The sequence below is a fragment of the Poecilia reticulata genome, linkage group LG16 (assembly GCF_000633615.1).
Source record: "Poecilia reticulata strain Guanapo linkage group LG16, Guppy_female_1.0+MT, whole genome shotgun sequence".
Classification (NCBI taxonomy): domain Eukaryota; kingdom Metazoa; phylum Chordata; class Actinopteri; order Cyprinodontiformes; family Poeciliidae; genus Poecilia; species Poecilia reticulata.
In genome coordinates, this window is record NC_024346.1 from 16,634,230 (window position 1) to 16,649,949 (window position 15,720).

The 15,720-nt window shown below is 40.1% G+C and overlaps 1 long non-coding RNA gene across 1 annotated transcript; it reads right to left on the reverse strand.

The window, feature by feature from the left end:
* Nucleotides 1-1,958: 1,958 nt before the first annotated feature.
* LOC108167018 (uncharacterized) lies at nt 1,959-14,860 on the reverse strand. The gene is made up of 3 exons (XR_001777409.1): nt 12,878-14,860; nt 3,234-3,371; nt 1,959-2,358 (listed from the first exon to the last, which is right to left on the reverse strand). It is a non-coding gene; the product is annotated as an uncharacterized LOC108167018 (long non-coding RNA).
* Between the last annotated feature and the right edge of the window lie 860 nt (nt 14,861-15,720).

Sequence of the window (15,720 nt, forward strand, 5' to 3'; positions counted from 1 at the left end):
ACTGAGATGAGCTGGCTCTCATCCTGGACCCTTCACTCTCAGCTACAAACTCCTCCAGTCCACAATCCAACACTGGAAGAGCTGTGTTATCTAAGACAGCCTCACATCGTCCAGAATCATCCCACATCTTGGGATTAATATCATCCACCTTTGGTGCCACGTTGATGCTGTCGAAATTACTGGGAATTGGAAGAAATATAAGTGACTGTTATTTACGCTCAGTTCAAAGCTTCATGCAAAATCCTTGCCCCGTTGATGAGGATGAGAAAGGTGCCCAGAGTTTATTAGTGACCTAAAGGCATTTGGTTCCACACTCCTTAAAGATGCCACTGATAAAATCATCTAGCAGTGCTTACCAGTAAAATTGTCATTTTCATTTTCATGTAATGTGTTTTTTCTTGATTTTTGATTCAGTTTCTCTCCATTAAAATTGAGCTGGAATGAAAATTAAAGACTGAAACCATTTCAGCAGGAGATCGAACAGGTTTGTTTTCTTTTTTCCTGGGCTGTTTATAATGGCCACCATGAAATGCAAATTCTGATGAAAACAAATGAGAAGACTCGCTCATGGCTGAGTGTTATTTCCTTCTGGTCTGAACTCGGGCAAAGCTGATGAGGGCAGTATAGTATATCTGTTAAAGTCAGAGCAACGTTTTCATTCCTGCTGTGGCATCAAAACCTCAACATGGTGATTAATGAACAGTGTCAGAGCTTTCCACTACCCAAGCACACAAGGCAGCAGAGTGTGTCCCAGTGCAGCAGCAGGCAGGTGTTTGTGCTCATTGGGGCTTCCTTTCACTGTTTGGGTTGTCCTGAGTTTAGACAAAGAGATTTTACGTACGGAAGTAACATCATCTAAGAGGCGCGGTAGTCACACCTGAATATTAATTATTTCAACCCTTTTTCTCCAACAGTCTGTTTTTGGTGACTTCTAAAAGAAATTACTGCTCAAAGATGCAGTTACAAATTTCCACCACCTGGGTGCGCCAAAGTTCTGCTCATTGCGCCACCCAATACTGCTGAGTGTGTTTGTTATCTGCACAGTAAGCCTGTAAGGTCAGGGAGTTATTTATATATTTACTGTTTGGATTTGTATTTATTCAGCCGGAGTACCTTTTAAACAAGTGCTTGTTGATAGATACCGGTGAGAGGTCACTAATGAAATCCACATTACAGAGTCAGATTGTCTCTGTAATGTGGACGAGAGCTCCAGAGTGACAGAACAAATGACTATGTCTGCTTTAGTGTTCCGTTTTTTGCGGGGGACTATAAGGATGCAGTAGTCATCTGATGTAAGGTGTCTGTCCATTTAGAGCTCTCTGAGTCAAAAGCAGAATCATGAAATGCACTCAAAAAATATAACTAGAGTCAATGTAGCTGCACTTGCAGTGGAGTCAGGAAAAAAAATAATGGGAAGATTTAGTGAAGAGCCTGCCAGCAACGTTTTGGTCTAGGGAAGCTTTGGTTAGACAGAGTTTGTTACAAAAAATCCAGACAAGGAGAAACAAAAGACTGAATTAAGATTTCCATCTCAGCACGAGAGACAATGGAGCTAAGCTTGGCTTTTGTTTCTCAAATTGTAGAAACGGGGTCAAACCGGAAATTTAACACGATTATCAAGCGTAAATCCAGAGTCAAAGGTTATCCCAAGGTTTCAAACAGTAAATTGGATCAAAAGGCTCAAGGATCTCCTTTATCTTTTTTCTGGAATAAACATATTATCTGTACTGTCCTCCAGTTTCAAATGATGGTTCAAAAAATGCATTATTTTTCAGAATGCTCTATTTTCTCCTGAAGTTGAATTACACGCCTGTGGACTCACACTCAACAATCAGGTGATTAACAAACGCAATCTGCTGTACTTAGTTTTATTTAGGGGTATTAAAGTAATACAAATACACAATGTTTTTCAAAAGTTGGTTAATTTAGTCGTGTCCTTCCTCTCCACAGTTACAGACTACGTTGTTTCGGTCTTTCTGATTCCAACAAAATACCTGGAAGTTTGTGGTTGTTGACAACATGTGGCAAAGTGAACTTTCAGTACAGCCTTACACTGCTGTCACAGTTTATTTAATACAGACACGGGCTTACACAGGCAACAGACCACAAAGAACCAGTGACAGACTTTCAAATCTGACTCACAAGCAGACAGAATAAGCTGGCTGATGACAATCATTACTGATTTTAGGATGGATGTGGAAGTGGATGTAAGCAGTTGAGAGCTGCAGCTCAATCATATAATAACCATCATTATGACATTGATTGTGATGCACATTGAAGGCTCGTCTTGGAGTGATGGAGGATTCAGCACCTGCTGCACTGCAAAAGAGCTGTCATGGAGCGCGCACAGTAGCTGACCTGAAATCAATGAGACAACCATCAGTTGTTTTTGTTTACAAGTGTTTGCTCCACTGAACTTCTGCAAGCTCACGCTGCACACTGCAGACACTCTGTTCTTTATTTACACACAGCCCATCTTTGGGCGTTAGTCATTCTATTACTAGTTGCTAATCATGTTAGATTTAGTGCTGTAATCATAATGACGCTTATGCACTGCTGTAAAACCTTGAGTAACCGAACGTAATGTGAAGGTCCTGAATCACTCTTTTTTTTCCCTATTGTCTTTTAAGAGGAATTAGGCATTTTTCTAATTTTCAAAGTAGCCCTGAGAAGTAGTTTCCAGGTTCGCTTGAAAGATATTTTTTATTAAAAGCAATCAAGGAAAAATAACAGGTAAGACCAGGCATTTGGTGGTTAACAAAAATATTAAGCCGAATCCAAAGCACTGGAGTCTGACTGGAAGGACATGAGCACACAGGGAATAGCTTTCTCTGAACAATTAAAAAAATCATTGCAGGCAATAGAGAAATAAGTCAATGTCAGACAAGTGTAAGTTAAGACAGGTTGGACTCATGTCTCGGCTAGTCAAGGACACAGTGGTGTCCCTAGATAGTTCTCAAAGTGGTGGCCAGATGGGAGCTTCAAATAATTTAGGGTTGGCACAGCAATCTCTTCTCAACACCTTCTTACAGCCCTTTTTTCCCCCTCAAAGAAATAAAATACTCGTTTTTATAGATCCAGGTTATCTTCATCTACAATTAAAATTGGGTTCAAATGTGAAAAATGAAACTGTGACAAATGAAGTTACAAAGACAAAATTCAATCAATCAGGGAGCAAATACTTTCTCTCAGCAGTGTGCCCCTCACCATTTTTCTCCCATCTCTCTTTTTACCTTCGCCGGCATCACGGCTTCCTCATGTGTGAGGGCGTCTTTAATCACTGCTCTTCTTCTTCGACTTCATGGTAAGCCTTTGCCCTTCACCACCTTCATCGGTCTACTTCGTCACCTCTTCTGTGATTTGTCACCGCCCTAACAGGGACAAACCACATGAAAAGTGACTTTTTGCCCAGAAGTGATCATGCTGTGGCTGCTCGCACAGTATCACAGTTTTATGGTTCATTTAACCAAGAAGAAACACTGATCGCTGTCTCGAGGAGGCCTACGGCAGTGATTTTCCTCCTCCCGCTTCGAATGCAAGCAGAAGCAAGCGGCCCCGGCTCCCAGTTTTTATTGGGCTGTAGAGGTCAAACTACAAGGTGTCATCAGATAACTAATCAACTCATTCAGATATCATTACACTGGGCTAAATCCCTGTTAATCCCACAGAAGATTGAATCAGTTTTCCCTTGCAGGTCAGCTTGTTTCTCTTTGTGTGTACGTGTACTTGCATGAAGGCAAAAGGGACAAAGAGAAAGGTAATTCTTCATGTTGATAGACAATGATTGTCCTTCAGTGAGCAATATTCGCCATCTCCTCTTTGTCCTTCCCTTCGTTTTCCTGCCGGCTCCTCTCCCTCCTCTTCTGGCTCTTATTTAGTCTCCAACAGTTGATGCCGTTCTTTTGTACTAATGTCATATTTATCTTTCAAATGGTCCGTTTCACCACCGGTACATCAGCATATATTTTTGTGTAAGACACATTTTTCTCCTGTTCAAACTGTAAACAGTCACTGGCATTCAATAAAGAAAACCTGACTGCATCTGCGGTCGTTGAGAATGTCATTAAGAGTTTGGTTGTAATTAAGTTTTTAATAAACTGAAACGTGTTAGTAGGTATTAAAACAACCTTACAGGGCAACTACTGAAATAGTGGAGGAAAAAAAAACACTTAATCCAATTCATTAGGATTCTGTGCAGTTTGGTTTAATTTAATCCACTTCAAATTTTTGTAAATCAGTTTTGACGTAATTAATTTCAGTTTTTTTTATTCTTGTCCATGTGACATAACTCAAATCGTTTCGCTTTGCTGTCATTCAGCTCAGTTCAATTCAACTTATTTCTCTTTAATAAGTCAGTTAAAATCAAAGAAGCTCTCTTTGATTCAGCGTGGTTTGATTCAGTTCAATGTGGATTCAGTTCGGGTCAGTTCATTTCAGTTCAGTTTAGTTCAGTTAAATTCAATTTAAACCGATAAGGTCAATTAATTATTTATTTATTTATTTGTATCTGATTTAACTTTACTGAATGTGAGCTAACCGAAACCAAATCTGTTCAATTCAGCTCGGTTCAGATTAGTTCACTTCAGTTCAGGTTGGTTCAACTCAGTTCAATCAATTCAATGCATATAAATAATTTTACAATACAGTCAAACAACAGTTTGAATACTTCTAAACAACCAGAATCGGTAAAACAAGAAGGTTGCATCAAATCTTAACATTCCTCCGAAACAAACGTGGATCAGCGAAGCAGAAGACCAAAGAAGAAAACTTCACCCAAACCAGGCTCCGATATTTTGTCACTTGCCTCAATTGCATTGGGACTGCCACCTATTATGAAGTAAATGGAACAGCCTGTATAGACAGAAACCCGCCTCCCTACCTGTCTGTCTGCTGGATTAGCTCCATCCATCAGACAAACCTAGATTCTGTTGAATATAGTACCGTTGTATGGAAACAGAGGTAATAGCAGGGATGTGACCCTGCAACCTTCTCAACGACAGATGAAACCAATCTCACCTACCAGAGACAGACCATCTATTCATACCTACCTACCATGGTGAGTGTATACGTGTGTGTGTGTGTGTGTGTGTGTGTGTGTGTGTGTGTGTGTGTGTGTGTGTGCGTTTGTGAGAGAGAGTGGGATGATAATACCCATCCATTCACACTCCTGCTGGTGATGCAACTCAATGCCTCACTGTGCCTAAAAGCTATTATATGTCAGGAGTGAATTTGTGTGTTTTCAGCTGTTTGTGTGAGCGCGTGTGTAACTTCAAACCTGTGTCTCAGAGCAGATATTTTATCACCAGCTCAGCTCTGAAAGCCAATTTGCTGTCTGATGGCTGTTGTTTGAATTTCAGTCGCCATCTCGAAAAATGATCTCGTGTGACTTTGAATGAACTTGTAAATACTCATGTTTCTCCAGGAAGTGTCTGATGCCTCTTTCAAGACCATTTTACATAGAACTTTTTTTATTTATTTATGCAAAACTGAATCAGATAGTAAAAAATGGGAGAGTACGACTTTGAGTTTTATTCGTTCATAACAAAAATAAAATCCTGTAACTGTAAATAAATAAATAAAAAAACCAACTGCTTACTTGCTCTGAATTGTCTAAATTATAGTGGTGGAGAGGAGTTTATATCAATAATTCAGAGGCTTTATGAGAAAGACTACGTCCAATAACTGCTGTTTTACTGCGTGTCTCCAAGCCATTTTTATATATTGGATACGCTGCAGAGAAAGAAAAGAGATAATTGGATTGAGTTTTGGGGTAAAACAAAAGTTACAGGCTCAGTATGTGTGAATGTGTCGGTTTAGACTTATTGTTTCTTTTTTTTTTTTTTTTTTACAACTCTGGCCCACTGTGTCCTTGAAGAAGAACAACTTCTCACTGATTCTTCCAGATAAAAAAACAAAACGAAAAAAACATAAATAATCTCAGATTCACCCTGTAAGCTTGAATGTGTCCATTGCCCTCAGATACATGTGTGAATATATAAGGAACAGATTGAGACAAATGCACATGGAGAGAAAAAGCAACCACCCCAAGTGCACCTACAGACATCCATTCAGATGCAGAGCTAGTGTTTAGAGGGAGTGTGATGGTAAATGAGGTGGGAAATGACGAGTCGGAGATGTTGGAACATTCCTTCCCCTGGGAACCTTTACAGCGGCCTGACAAAGACGAGATGGATCAGGACAGACGAAACCAAAGCTTTAGAGTCACAGCAGAAAACGCCGCCTGGTGGCCAGAATATGATATTTTTTGTAACGCAAAGGACAGTGGGTAGCCATGGGAGTAGAATTTTTCTCTTCTTATTTTTGCTATATTAAAAAACCAACACCATTTTATTTCAATTTTAGAACAAAATCTGAAGTTCATAGATTGGGGTGAAGTTAAATACCCAGTCAGCACACATTATTTCTACATATTTTAAGATATCTAATACAAAACACGTAAGAAAATACCAAAAGTGTCACGATTTATGAGTATTCCGTGTTTTTGTTTCTCACTTGCTTTTGCATTCGGGTTATTTTGGGTTGTTTATTATTGTCATCAAGGTTTTTCTCTGTAGATTCAATCCTTTGTGTTGAATTTCTTAGTTCTTCCTTGTGCTCTGTTTTCTCTATGTTTTGGCTTACACTCTTATTTTGCTTTTCTTATCAAAAGCCAGAAAAATAAATCAAGTTAGCAGTTAACAGATTTACAAACAATTTAAATGCAACCAAGACAACTCAAAACGATTAAAAATGTTTCAATCTAAGTCAATCGCTTGAAAAAATATCCCGTTGGCAAATTCAAGCTGTGGATTAAACGCTGAGACCAATATTTATCACAGGTAAAAAAGCTACAAAAAAAATAAATAAAATTAACGTAAACATTTTTGCATGTTCCCAGAACATGGAACTGTGTTTACATTAAATAAAAATACACACAACTAGAAAAAGCAGGTCTCTTCACTGATTAGAGGAGAAGTCAGATGGTAGTTGAATCAGAGTACACAGGATGCTTCAATTCTAATTTGTATTTGTTCTTAACAGGGAGTCAATGGGCCAGCAAAAGACCCAAAGCATGACAAAGCCCACATATTGATACCTGTTTGGATGTCTGGACAGGATTCAAACTAAACAAGCTGGTTAGGGTTGGTAATCAGCAATCGTCTGGCTTCAAATTTGAGTATAAGGTGAAGGTAAACAAACATTTTCACCTTTGGCCAATTTAAAGTGTGCAGGAACACAGCATTCCATTGTTTTGTTCTGGTACCTGTTCTGAAACCGGTAGTAAGTAACATTAGTCAGCACTAACTCAGCAGTATAAAGTTCCAGATACAGGACATGGTATTTTTCTTTTATGGCCACGGCTAATATTATTATCCCTGGCTTGACTGCTGTAGCAGGTCACTTAATTCTATTGGAGATGCATAAAGCCTTCCTCTCCTCCACCAGACTCCATTACAATCGGGTCTTATCTTCTCTAATATGCTCTGCTGTTAATGAACAATCAGTCCTGTTAATGTCCTGCTAATTAATGGCCCATCAGCCTCTTCAGAGTGGTAATTAAGTGCCAGTTGAGGCGTCTAATTGGCATGATTTCTCACTGCATCAAGTCAAGCCTGACCCTCTTGGGACACAGGAAGTGAGTTATAGCGTCGTCATCCAAGTGGAGGACTTTCACAAAGAATGCTGACTTGCTCATTTAAGGAACAGAATCCTCTCGCTAACCTGAGCAGTCGCCAACTAGGAGAGAGTGTCGCTTGACCAACATTGTGAGGGGGACAAACTGTCAAGCCTGAAAGAAGCAGTTCTCTGTAGAGAAGAAGACGTCTTTTTAATCAACACTTCCCGAGCCGTAGAGTAAGATCTATTGTGGCTGTGAATTTAATTATTGAACATTAGGGTTAGAATGGAAGAAATCCATTATAAGCTGTAACAACCTTCTTGGATTTGAATATTACTCATTTTTATTACGCAGTTATAAACTCATAACAGTTATTAAGATGGCTGTTGTTGCCCCCAATGAATCTGAGAAGGGTTATAAGGCTGTTTCTAAACTATTAAATTCATAATCCTAAACTGAAATAAGATCCGTCCATCTGACCACAAACTCTGGCCAGCTTCACCTGACCCTGCTATGCTTCATCACAACACGATCCTGGCACAGTGGTTGCTGTGGGATGTTTAGGTAAAGCTCTTGGGTTGATTTTCTTTTATTTTTTTTCCAGGTTTGTATTTTTGATCATTTTTTATCTGTGTTTGGCCTCGGTTATTTCTCGTTTTCTGATTTCTTGCTTTGATTTAGATCAGCCATCTTCGTCTTTTCTTTTCGATCAGCTGTTTTCTTTGTAGTTGTTTATTTCAGCTACGTCACATTTTTTGTTTATACCTTGTGCTCAAGTATCCTGTATTTCATTTTAGTTTTGTTCTGCTCATTCCCAAGCTTTCCTCTTTCCTCTCTCATTTCCTGTTCCTCTCTCTCTCCCTCAGCCTGCCTCCTTCTCACTCAGCTGCACTCTGCTTCTAATTAGCACCAGTCCATTGTTCTACTAATCGAGTTCCCAGTATTTTACCTTCCCTCTTCAACTCAGAAGTCACTGGTTTCTTCCCATTTTCTCATCTCCTGGTCTCTGATGGTGCTGCTTCTTTTGCTCCCTGTGTTTTACTTTCGATAATGTTAAGCTGTTCCAGCTACACTCTTCATTAAACATTTCATCATCAACTTCCCATCATGAGTGGGAGTCCAACCATCACTAAAACCATGTGTAGTAACAACTTTCCTCTACAAATAGTGTTTTGCATGTTGACCAAAAGGTTTCGGTCTGTGACCAGACCACCATTTTACTCATCTTTATTGTGTCCCTTATGTGGCTTTTGATAATGTAGCTGAACTTCCTAGGTAACTTAATAAAAGCATTCCTTTTGTTCCTCTTTCATGAAATCCTCATTTTTTTGGAGTGCACATCTAATCATAGTCCTGTCAAATGACTCTCTTTCTTAAATTGTGGATCTTTTTAGGTCATCTAGAGTTTTTTTTTTAATGTTTTCAGATTATGTATTTAACAGAACTCTGTGAGCGGATTAAAGCTTGTAACATTGTTTTATAACCCAATCAGACTTTCATATTCTCCCTGACCTGTGTGCTGTCTTCATTGGTCTTCTTAATGATGTCCATTCACTGTGCCACCCTTTCTGATGGTCTGTTACATAAAATCCCAGTGAAACACATTGAAATTCTGGTTGTGAAAAACTTTGACAGGTATGAATACTTTTAGAAGGCACTGTATGAGCTGTAAGAAATAAAGAGGCATTATTAAGATGCACAATTCAAAGTAGCTTCCCTTTCTAAATGAAATTGAGACAAGTGGCTTGTCATCCATACACTGCCAGTAAATAAGGCTACCAAACAAGCTTCACACATGGCTGATGAGGAGCTCCTTCACTAATGAGGAAGAAATACTTAAGATAGCAGAAGTTTCAGCAAACATGGGTTCAAATCCAGACACAATCGTGATGCAGACTCACATGGCTGGCTGCTAGCTGTGAGAAACTTGGTTAATTAGACTGACTCTTAAAAAGAAAAGGAGAAGCCAAAGGTTTGGGGCAAACTTTGAGGAAGGAGCAGGCTCGATATAATACAAGCTAACAGTGAGAGGTGGCAGTTTTCACTCACATATGGCAGAGTGGTTGTGCTTCAAGCTGTTGGATAATGAGTAAAAAGAAAAAGGGGGGATGGAAGGATAGGCAGGCGGATGAGGATGAGCGATGAGAGAGAGGGTGGCTGCAGAAAAGACATGGGAAGGAGAGGATGGGGGAAACAGGGGTGAGGTGCTTCTTATAATGAGGGGACTGAAGAGACAAACACCTGAGTTGAGATTGAGCGGGAGAAGGTTGGAGGCAAATAAAGACTCCAATTGGCAACTCCTGTATACACACACACACGCACACACACAAGCGCGCGCACACACACACACACACACGCACACATGCGCGCACACACGCACATGCGCACACACACACACACACACACACACACGTAATCAGGCCCACACTCCGATGCACAGAGTATACCAGTTGCTTGAAGCACCTTTGGATAATAAGAAACACAATAAGGTGGTTTTTATAATGAGAAACAACAGCTGAACCACCGATGGCAGAGAGAAGAGGAGAGCGAAGTGAAACGGTGCCAACGGACAGCTCCACTTACTGTACAAAACAAGGCTCTGCACTGAAATGGGAAGCTGCCATATGACACCCATACTTAAAAATGGTCTTTAAAAATGTCTTAGTAAGTGGCCAAATGTAATGCATTCCTGACTAGTACATGACAGAAACACTAATGGAGAAAAAACTGTGCAGCATATTGTGGTGTAACCTGGCAGAACAAACACAGAGAAGTGATTCAGTTGTGCCATTATCATTAAAGCAACAGATCATGTGCTTGTTGGCATCATCTTTTATGAAGGAGTTACTGTATCTTCAGAGTCAACCACCAGTAAATGCTGAAGGTCCTGAGGGTATTAGGTGTTATACCGGTACTTGAAACATGAGAAAAACAACATGGGATGTGCTTTTAGTGATACATTTTTGTGTTATTCAAATTATTTTCCATAATGAGTGCCCCATATTTCTGCCCAGTTATAATGGGAAATGTAAAAAAAAAAAAAAAAAAAAAAAAGCCCTTGGGCTGTATGAAAGCTACATATTATCTTAGTATGCTGCTCAACCCTACAGTCAAACTTGTGGACAAGGATAAATAGAAAGTTTTGGGACCGGAGAGGAAAATGTTCTGGGTTGTATAGTTAAAATGCACCGTGAAATTCTTTTTCAACTCTCTACAATGGCATTTACAGTTAAATAGAGACTGTAGTGGCAGCTGCAGCTGCCTCTGTGTGTGATGTCACATCCTCTGTGCAATGTGTGCAGATCTCTCAACAGCTGCCATGCGATATAGAGTGCAGCTAAAACACTAGTCATTAATTTCATGACATTCAAAGTAAAATGTTTATGAAGCAAAAAAAACAGAAAAAAACAACTCCAATGCTTTTCTGTAATTTTTGTCTGCACAGCATTTTCTTGAAACTGCACAAAAAGCTGAGTTATCAACCTTTTGCATCAAAATGGAGAGTTCATCAAGTATGAAAAATCCTTTGCAGAAAAATAGCATGTTTTCTGAAGAAAGTGTGTCATTTATATCTTTTTATATCTTGCATATATGTCTGCGGCTGCACAGTGGCGCAGTTGGTAGAGCTGATGCCTTGCAGCAAGAAGGTTCTGGGTTCAATTCCCAGCCCTGGTCTTTCTGCATGGAGTTTGCATGTTCTCCCTGTGCATGCGTGGGTTTTCTCCAGGTACTCCAGCTTCCTCCCACAATCCAAAAAACATGACTGTCAGGTTAATTGGCCTCTCCAAATTGCCCTTCTCTCCTTATATAATATTAACACAGCAGTTCAGAAAAGGAAGCATGGGGGTTGTAGTGTGATGAGTTGGGACTGCTTTGCTCCTTTAGGACCTGTATGACTTGCCTTAATTGATTAAACCATGAAATCTGCACTTAACTAGAAAATCCTGCAGAGGAATCTCCAGCTATCAGTTTTTGACCTGGGTTACATGCAGGACAATAACCTAGAGCAGGGGTGGGCAACTCCAGGCCTGGAGGGCCGGTCTCCTGCAACTTTTAGATGTGTCTCAACTTCAACACACTTGAGTCAAATAATGAGGTCGTTAGCAGGACTCTGGACAACCTGACTGCACTTAGGAGGTGATTCAGCTGTTTGATTCAAGTGTGTTAGACCAGGGAGACATCTAAGAGTTGCAGGACACCGGCCCTTGAGGACCAGGATTGCCCACTCCTGACCTAGACCATGTCAGCAATTCCACCTCTAAATGGCAAAAAAAAAAAAAAAGAAGAAAGAAACTAATGTTTTACAACTAATTGCCTGGTCAATGTCCAGAGTTAAATTTGATTGAGGTGCTTTAGCATGTCTCATCACTTTGACAGGTAGAGGCTCTACGTTTAAAAGGAGGCATGACAACAAAATGAGATTGCACTGGCTGCAATTATTTAAGAATTGCAGCACACATTTGCACCAACACACTGACAGAAACGATGTTCTCCAGGAGCTTTTAAACAGCACCTGCTGGTGCATTCATCTCCTTTTGCTACTTCACCCTGCTGAGGAGACACCAGGAAAGGTAAATGTTCATTCAAACAATTGTTAAGTTCAAACTGAGCCAAAAGAAATCCTAAGAAACAAACAAATTGACACTTTTACCCACGTTGCTCCGGTACAGGAAGGATGACCAGTCCTCCCCGCCCGCATGAAACTAACTAAATGTCAAAATGTAACTGAAATAAAGAACTGAAACAAGAAAAAATTGGTTTGCAAATCAATTAAACACAACATAATATCGATCTTATTTCATCAGTGATGGTCTCCATCATATGCCTCAAATAAGTTGGTCATGAAAAATCTCTCCAGTGTTGTTGGAGTTTAAGAAATTCTGCAAAGAAGAGTGGGGCAGCATTTATCCACAGTGATGTAAAGAACTGTCGAATATTGCAAAAAGCATGATGAAGCCCCACTGCAAAGAGTGGCACGACCAGTTATGGGGTTTGGTGTAGCAAATCTTTCACAGGCAGGTTGGATTGGATGACAAAATTATTTGATATCTTTTTTTAATTTCCTCAGGTAATCTTTTTTTGAATATGATAAAAAATTGATGGAAAAGAAAAAGCAACAACTGAAAAACTGAAGAAATCTGTTTACTGAATAGTGTGTGTGTGTGTGCGTGGGCGTGTGTGTGTGTGTGTGCGTGTGCGTGTGTGTGTGTGTGTGTGTGTGCGTGTGTGCGTCTTTGATCAGGAAGCACTCTAACCCACCTCTTTTTTCTTCTCTCCTGGATAAGCACTTTGTTGTCCTTGGGAGACTGCTGGTGCTTGGCTTCTCATGCACACTCGCCAGGCGCTGTTCCACTGAGCGGTGCACGTGAGGTGACCTTCCTTTGCCTCTGGCTCCGTCACGCTTCTGTGGACTACAAACACACACACGCACACATACCTGCGGAGCCTCGAGGTAGCACACACAGAGTCCCCAGCGAATGTTTCAAACTGACATTCTGTGTTGTTCACTTTAATGGACCAATAGAAACACAAACTACCACATTTACCCAGATGAACCGCCACACATTAAACGTGCCTCCCTCTCTTCACACTCACACCCAGTCACTCGGGCACACAACGCTTTACCAGGTAACATCCTCCATTTCCGTCTCCAGAGGTTTTTATCAGATGTCGGTCACGTAGGTGTCTTGGCAAAAACATTCACCTTTCACCCTCGAAATCTTAAATCTGCACAGTTCAACCCCCTGTGCAGCAGAGTTTATCAGTGTGAGATGGTGGGGAAGATGCAGTCAATGCTGTAAAACTGTCAGAAATCTGTGTGTAATGTCTAGCCAACCCTACATGTTGCACATTCACTGCAAGGAGAAGGGGCGTCCCAGTTCTTATGTGGCAACAGGGTCAGTGATAAAGCTGTCTAGTCCTTCAATCTGAGATTTTTGCATCACAACAAAAATGTTGTGGGTGTATCATAAAGCCTCCCTGGGTCCATTCTGTTTAGCATAACTAACTACATCCATCAACAACCTTGCAAATGTTACACTCGGACGCCTTAAACAAGCCAAGCACATAAAACCATGATAAACTAAACCAGTGTTAAGCAGTTTGTCTCACATTGGCTTCTGGTTGCGGATTGACACCAGTAAAGTAAAGGCAGGTTAACAATGAAATGTGGGGTTCAGATTTAGGTTAAACTCTGGAGAGGATGTTAAAAATTATTGGGTTTAACTTGGACACTTTCACAAAATCTTGTTTCCCTAACCCTAAGCACAATCTTAGCCTAAAAATAAAGCATTTCTTCCATGTAATTTCTTCTGTCTTAGCATGATATTGTGTTGCACAGTTTGGTAGAAATTAGTATTTTCAGCAGCTGCTGCCCTTCACACTTTTATCCCTTGAACAAAAACTGATTATGTGTTAAAAATGTGACTTTCAGCTGCTTTCATTTGCTGTGTCTTCCACAGCCACTGGTTGCTAATATAAAGTATTCTGGTGACAGCATGGTTTTGACACACACCGGTGTGTCTCAAAGTCACACCGCTGGTCTGAGTCAGTGCTGAGACATCCGAATGCTGCTACAATTTTTAGTTTTCTTGACTGGACTCGCCACAGAGGGCTTTTATGTTCCCGGATTTTCTCTCTGTTCAGTCATGGAGAAAATGTTTCAGACATTCCCTCCTGACTTGCTCCTCCTCTCCAGATATACACAGCGTAAATATTTGTCTTATGAACTTAAATTTGAGCTGGAGACTTTGCAGTGCGTATTTCTGAAGTCTGGATATGGAAACGACAAATTTAATGTGAGCTACAAGCCCAAACTTGACTAATAAGAAAAAGTTGCAAAAATGTGTGTGAGCGCTATCCAGGCCTAATATATCTGTGTCAGACAGAAATCATGTGCCTTGGTTAGACAGTTCTTAATGACAGAAATGGTGTTGGGTGTGTGATGGCTGTTCTCTCAGCCCAGATGTTGACCTCGCTGTGCAGGCAGCAGAAAATCACCTCGGGTGTCAACGTGGTTATCAGGTCTGCACTGACAGATGCTCATTAGAACATACAAGCAGACATGCACAAGCCTAGCTTTTCTCACACATACTGGGTGATGACTTCACAGTTTCTTGACATGTAGAAAACCTTCTTTACACTGAATGTTGCACATATGGAAACTGGTCAGAGGACGACTTAGAATGTTTTTTTTTTTTCCTTTGCAGATTTACTTTTTTGCTAAATATAGGTCTGGTCAGATAGCAATGCCTGAATCTATCCAGCTATTTTTTAAATGTACCCAATGTGTAACTATTTCACTTCACAGTTTTTGGTTGTAGTGCTTGTAATATTTCAGGTCACATGGTGTTGCAGTGAACCACATAGACACCGTAAGCTATTTCGTTGCCATTTAAATCTACATATCCAATCCTGACATGAGATGTGACAGAATAATCTCGTGCTCACACTCACTCCCTCGTCGGCTCCAGAGTTTCTCTACCCGGTTTTCACTCTTGAACAGACTGAAACACATCTGCTGCCACGTCAGGTTTAAATATCTGCCTCTACATCTGGAGAAAAATGTGTAATCAGATTGTGGTGATGCTTTGATGTAGACCGCAGTGGGAGAGCGGACTCGCAAAAGCAAAGGAGATGGACTTTAACAGAAAGAACAAGTTATTTGTTCAAAGTGTTGCTGTGTTGAAAAGAAAATGTAATTCAACAGGTCTAAATGGAAAATGAGAATGTACACTGACAAGCAGCAAAAAGGAAAGTGATTTTCAATCATGAAACAAATACATTTATTAAAGAAATATGCATGAGACATATTTGATTTATTTGCAAATCTTCCCTTCTATAATTTTCTTAAACTATATAATATTGTCTTGGATCTTGACTTGAATATTTACAATGTTATTTATTTTTTTCCCCCGTTTTAATCCAATGGCTAAATTCTAACTGTAATTCTTTGGTATTTCTTGTTTTTAATGTAATTTACTGCACTGCTGTTTCTCCATTTTCCCATAGAGCGCCTTGAATTACCTTTTGCATGAATGATGCAACATAAATAAACTTGCTTTGCGTTGCTTTTAATGTATTCCCACTATAATCTAAAACAA